This window comes from Macadamia integrifolia, chromosome 5 (genome assembly GCF_013358625.1).
Source record: "Macadamia integrifolia cultivar HAES 741 chromosome 5, SCU_Mint_v3, whole genome shotgun sequence".
Taxonomy (NCBI): Eukaryota; Viridiplantae; Streptophyta; class Magnoliopsida; order Proteales; family Proteaceae; genus Macadamia; species Macadamia integrifolia.
This window is the reverse complement of record NC_056561.1, coordinates 41,820,586-41,827,469: the sequence shown is the minus strand read 5'-3', so window position 1 is coordinate 41,827,469 and position 6,884 is coordinate 41,820,586.

Here is a 6,884-nt window from a genome sequence, read left to right as displayed (position 1 = left end):
CCAACTTTTCTTACCTCCAACTGTAGATCTAGAGTTGAAGATCACTCTCCCGGCACCGGAATGGGAAGACCGAGCTTCGGCGCCACTGAAATCCTTCCTTTCCTCCTCTTCCTTCTCTTCCTTTCTTCTTCCCTTTATTTTCTCTCTCCTCTTTACTTTTCTCACCAACGTACGAGGGTAATAAATGGAAAGAAAAGAAATTATAAAGCCTTATATATCATTCCTAATTAAGTGAATAGTGCTCTTGGATGGGTCACTCAGGTGGGTGGGTGTACCCACCTGTCATACCCACCTGAGAGCCAAAACTTGGGACTTTGACCGGGTTCGGACCTCGGCGCGAACCCCACCCCAAGCATACGATGTAGCATTCGTATATACCTTAAAATACGGATATAATACCTGTTTTATCCGTACATAGCCTTATGGTAGGTGCACGTACACGGTTTGGGCACTCCCGTCTCTTCTGGCACTGGCTCGGACTTGTCGGGCCAGTCGGTGTTTAAGGTCACCCGTGCCATCATAGCCCATAAGGAACCTGCTCTAATTTCCTCTGGCTCGGTTCCTGCATGGTTAAACCGGTTCAACCGCGAAATCAGACCAGGTTTAAGAAGCGGGATATTACACGCGCACTGTGGCTGTAGTAGCACTAAACCGAAGACTTAGTAATGTTGCTTAGGTGGATATGATTTAAAATGTAATGCATAGCATGTAGTGCATATGATTGTGTTTTGATGTGTGGACTGTTGTGTGGTCCATCTTACCACTTACTGAGCTAGTGAGCTCATCCCACGTGTGCACCCCTTTTTAGATGATTTTGCAGGTCATACATCTGAAGAGCATGGGGTGGGTCCTACAGTCGAGTTCCCCGAAGAGGACTGGTGGACCCCTGAGGAGTTAGAGCACGGCATTGATTGCTCGTGCGAGAGTTGTGCTGCGGGACCGCAGTTCTGATGCCGAGCTGAGCTCCACTTCTGAGGCCGAGCTGAGCTCTACCATGTGATGCCGAGCTGAGCTCCAGCCTTTGATGCCGAGCCGAGCTGTGTACTCTGATTATTTTGATGGTTTCCTTTATGTACTTGATATGTGAATTGTACTTTTATTGTGCAAATATCATGCCTTCGGGCCCACATGTGTATAACTATTGCATCACAATTCGGGTATCAAGTATTATGGGATTATTCACAGGTAAAACTTTCCGCTAATCTGATGAGCTTTTATTAGTTGTGTGTATGCTGTGGTGGAATACAGTATCAGATGATCCTGGCAGGTTTGGGTTAACCGGAGTTAACCCAGTCACTGGCCCGGTTCAGTGCGAACGGGGTGTGACAGAACCAATTAAACCTAAATACACCTAATTGAATCGAAATAAACCAATTTATATCTAATAAATCACATTAAAACGAATTGAAACTAATTAAACCTAATCTATTAAATTAGATAAACTAGTTCTAAATTGCCATTCGGAGAAGAAAAATACCTTAAACCTGACTTTAATTAAGAAACAAGAGGAGATAACCCTTGTGCTTCAAGCCCCAAATCAAACCGAACCGGACTAGATCTCCTAGCTCAAGGAATGATTAATGTGTTAAACTTTTAGACTTAGAGACTATTTGATTTTAGAAGGAAGAAGTTAGCCAAAACCTTGATGGGGCCATCCTCTCTCCCAAATTCTCAATTTTTTTCTCCTCCCTTTTTTGAAAGAGAGGAAGGGCTATACTTATAACCTTTGGATTTGAGACAATTCTCTCTTATTTCTGATGTGGGACTAAAAAACTAGAGAGAATTGTCCAAAAAGGCTTGCTTTTGGACAAAGAGGTTTGGGTGCCATGTGGCACTCCTTGGTTGCTCGGAATAGAATCTGATACCGAACTTTGGAGTCAACTTTCGGAGGTCATATCTTTCAAACCGTTAGTTAGAATTCGACGTGTAATATGTCGTTAAAAAGATCAGTCCGAGCACTATCCAATGATGTGAGACACGATTCTAGTCTCGACCGGAAACCTTTACGAAAGTATGCATAAAGTAGGGACCCGGATCATATAATGAACGAGAGAATCGGGCGTCGATTCGTATAGTTCTCACATCAAAATGTAATGTCCGACTTGAGGGGACAAATAACAATAATCCACAACATCAAATTCTAATTTTTGAAAATATTTTCTCTTGAAATTTTATAGGGGAAAAATGGTCATTTTCTACTCTAAGCTTAAAAATTCTCCAAGTCTAAAATATCCAACATGTAATTCTTCATATTGTCATCATTGCCGGGGAGTGACAAAATTCGGTGTCTACAATCTCAACACACCCTATAGAATTAGATCAAGGCAGGACAAACATAAGGGATACAATCATTTTTCCATTTAATTAGCGATGAAAACAAGGCCAACAATCTCTTCCCCTCCCAATATGGGACAGTCACAAGGCCACATGTGGTGGTAGATCTCTCTCTCTCTCTTTTGACATAAAATTGTTAATTAGAGGAATTCTAACCTCGATGTTAATCACGATGAGAAAATGTTTGATTTTGAATTTTTTTGATTTTTAAATAATTTTTAACATATAGAAGCATGAGATTCATCATAATTTTTTGTGTGAAAATCGTCTACATCTACTACACCGGTGCAATGAGCATCAGGTGGTTGGGAACCCTTTGGGGTGCTTGCCCAGATGCTCACAGCCATCTGACGCTCACTACACCTCACCGCTCGCTGCAGAGGATGTGGACTCTAATTTTTTCTTAGTAAGAAGTGAATGAACAATTTCTCTAGATTCAATTTTAAGTTTAATCTTATATACATTTTAGCATAATAGGAAAATCATGTTTTTCAACTCGACTCTTTCTTTCCAAAACTTGATGACATAGGCAAGTGAGTGAAACTTGGTTAGGGTGAGTCAAGTTTTTCTTATCTTTTTAATATGTTTCTTCTTTTCCTTCTTCAAGTGAGATGGGAATGAGGAGAAAGAAAAGGGATTGATAACGAGCACTAGGATAGCCTAGTGGTGGTAGCTTCGGCTTGTGGAGCCGACACCTAGGGGAGGAGGTCATGGGATTGAACCCTGTCGTACGTATTGTGTGAGTGTGTATGTGTGTGTGTGTGTGTTTTCTTATTTATTCTGTACCCACCCGTGGGTTGCCCATATGGTTAGGGTGAACTGAGGATTGTGTGGATTAGGTGCACGGTCTCAAGTTCGATTCCTCATCTGTGCATCTGTGATTTAAGTGGAGATCATGGCGGTGGGTTGCTATGCTAATCTCCCCGAGGATTAGTCGAGGTGCGCGTAAGCTGGCCTGGATATCTTTGGTTAACAAAAAAAAAGGGATTGATATTGAATTACAACAAATAAAAATTCTAGGGTCTTGTTCAATTATAGACCAAACTTATACTCTATGAATAGTATATGCATTGCCCAATAAAAGAATCCATGTGGAATTGGTGAGTTTTATATGACTCAAGCAAAAATAGCGAGTCAATAAAAACTTGAATTAGTTAAGACCTGGTCTAGTTATTTCTTAAACCTGGACGAGTCTTCATTATAACTACTAACCAGGTTTCATATGCTTTTGGATCACTCACCTTAGTCAAAACTTGATTTTTCAAAAATAATAATAATAATAATAATAATAATAATAATAAATGTGCTAAGTAAGGATCCAAGGGGAATTAAGTTGAACTCATGATCTCTTAATTGTGAGGTGTTTGTCCTTGCCAAATAAGCTACCCTCTTGGGGTTTCCTTCTGTAACACCCTGACCCCATTAACCCATAAAAATCCCCAATCCATTTGATCTATGAAAGATGGAGAAAAATATATTTTACTGGACTGCGGTCAAATCTGTCCAGTGCATATACCAGTCCTTATGTCTGTATTTTGGATGCTTTAAAAAATGATTTAGATTATGCACCCTTTTAATGATTTGTATCTCTATTTGTCTAGTATTATCCATAAAAATCCTAGACCCAATTGATTTTTAAAAAAGAGGGAAAAGTAGTTTTTAATGCACTATGGTCATTTCGGTTTAACAGAAATGGTCACAGTGCAGTACCCTATGTTGAGACCTATTTTGAAGGGTCTCAAAGACCTAATAAAGAGATAAGTCCTACTGATAATTTATTGTATTTTAAGTCTACTTTAAGAATACATAATTTATTTTATATCGATTGTCTATATTAGATGTTATGGAAGTAGAAAAGTGTTAAACATAGGATTTGACATAATTTGAAAAATATGAATGTAATGTGTTAGGTGAGCATATTTAGGGACTGTACACTCTACGAAAGAAGGCTAAATAGCTTATAATTATATACAAGAAACTAAGGTGAGTTAATCCATAGGCTTAACATGGTTGATATGCCTTTTACATTGTTGTGTGAATAAAAATTCATCTTATGTTAATATGTTGTGAATGATGTTATGGTGTTTTGAAAGATTATCATATGTCATCTCATACTTTGCTATTAATGACATGCCATGTATATATTATATGCCTATATTTACATAAATGTGATGTTATGCCATGACAGAACATGATAGAACCTCATTAGAGATATGTATAATTGATTTGGAAATATGTTCTCATGCTTAGATCTTTAGTTTTAGAATCAGGCCCCAGACTGCACCCCTTTTCAGCAAGGGGTTAGGTGCTGGATGAGGACACCAAAACAGAACTGAGGATAAGATTTCCCACAAGGGGAGTACATTGTCCTTCAGAACAGAACAAGAATGAGGGTAAGGATGGGAATTCCCTTACTCCTCCAGAACTAGATCAGAAACTCCCATAAGGGGAGCTTGTATGATCCAGACTCGGTCCAGTCAATCGGGGTTAATGAAAAATGGCTCCCGATGGTGTTCAGTCGGGTAATACAAGAAATGATAGCCGTCAGATCAATGGTTGTGTTCCTCACCCTTATAAAGCGTGCACATGCAGTAGAATAAAAAGAGACTTGCATCAAGTTGATCATTTTAATGTCATGTTGCATATAATGTTCTCATGTGTAAGATGTGCTTATTAATGCATGTTGATCTTATGCTTTGACTCACTGAGCTGTCGAGCTCACCCCTTTATTATTACTCCCAGACACAGATGATGGAGTATGTGAGTGTGTGGGTTGCACTTGAGGACAGGAGCAACATGATTTTTGAAGAAGATGCATGCTAGCTCTTTTTTTTATTCTAATGATAGAGACATTTAATTAGTTATTATGAGATCTTAAAAAATGGTGTTGGATGATATATTTTGAGTTGATTTTATTTTCTTCTCTTTGGACCTTGTTTCGAAACATGAAATAAATAGTTGACGTCGCCACCAGGCATTAAAGTATTTAAATACTTGAGTTTGTGTTTTGATGTGTAATAGATTTCCACGTGTGTTAGAGAAAGAACCGTTTGGTTGTAAAATATATATATATATATATATATATAACCATCTTTTAGTCACATGTAAGTTAGGAAAAATGCGATCGCGAGATCACCGCTCGCGAGGGCGGGACTCTTACCCTTATCTCAGGTTCGGATCGTCATAGTGTGGTATCAGAGTTGACCCCTACAACGTGTGGGGCCATAGCAAGGGCACTATGCCAAAAGGGGGGAAGTATAATGACCCAAGAATACGGTGAGTACTAGACCCACCTGGGAGATCGGTGAAGTGTCCCCACTAAGAATACGACAAGTACCAGGGGATTTTGGGAGATCGGTGAGGGTGTGTAGACTTTAGTCCTACATAGCCTGGGGAGAGTTTACTGGGCTAGTTAATAACCTTTAACCTCCTTAACATGGTACAACGCATTTTAAAGCGTTGAGGCCCATGGGCCAAAGAGGACAATATTCTGCAAAGTTAATGGGGCCGGTGCGTTACATCCATGACCTGTAGTTATGTAAGATCTATTTCATCCACCCAATCACTAATTATCAACAAAAATAGAAATAAAACCATGAAAGGCATGTAGGATAAAAAGACGTAATAAAATATAAACCCAGGAAATGGAAATCATCGAGTCATAAAGAGAGAAAACAAGAGAGGCTGGCCGACTAATTGAAATGTTGACAGAGAGTCTCAAAAGTCACAATCACTACAGCTTTACAAATCTCTTTAGTAAATTGCAAAAATCCATAACCATTTCTCCTCTTACATACTTCATTAAAGCTGTTAAGTTTTTCCTGTCAAAAAATCAAGAAATTCCCGTGACATAGATAAGGGACTTGGTGGATCTGAACTGCCATCCTCTTGAGGTATGGAACCATTCATACACCACAAATACTTTACCAATTGAGCTAAAGGCCCTTATTTAAATTAAAAAAACCGTGATCAAAGCAAAAGGAAGTCAACCAAACTGAAAATAATATTTCATAGCTAATAAAGCCAATGCCTTTTGCAGTCTAGATTCAAAAGGGACAGAAGGAGAAAGTGAAAGAGATGATAACTCAGGATTTTTTTTATTGCAGAGAGAACTATCTCTAAATAAATATCAAATTGATGTTAGTGAAAGTTTAAGCCATATTATCAAAGTAGTAATTTATGCACTATGTCCTATTATCAAAATATCTATAGAGGTAAAAAGAGGAAGAACCATTAGTCAAAATAAATGTATTACAATGAAAATTGAGAGAGAGAGATAATAAGATTAGTTCAAGTATACCCTCAATCAATAGTTTTATTGCCTATCTTGTCCATTCCCCTATTTAACTACCAAGTTAAAGAGAGTATGTGACAGTAACCTATCCCTACATCACCTTTGTAATCTGAAATATCTAAGATGTGAAGCAATCACAAAAGCAAAAAAAATATCTATGTTGAAATTCCATTATAGGTAAGAAGGTAAGATGGGAACTTACTGAAATCAAACTCCCCTATTCAGCACATGGAACTTTCAATAAAAAAAAAAAAAA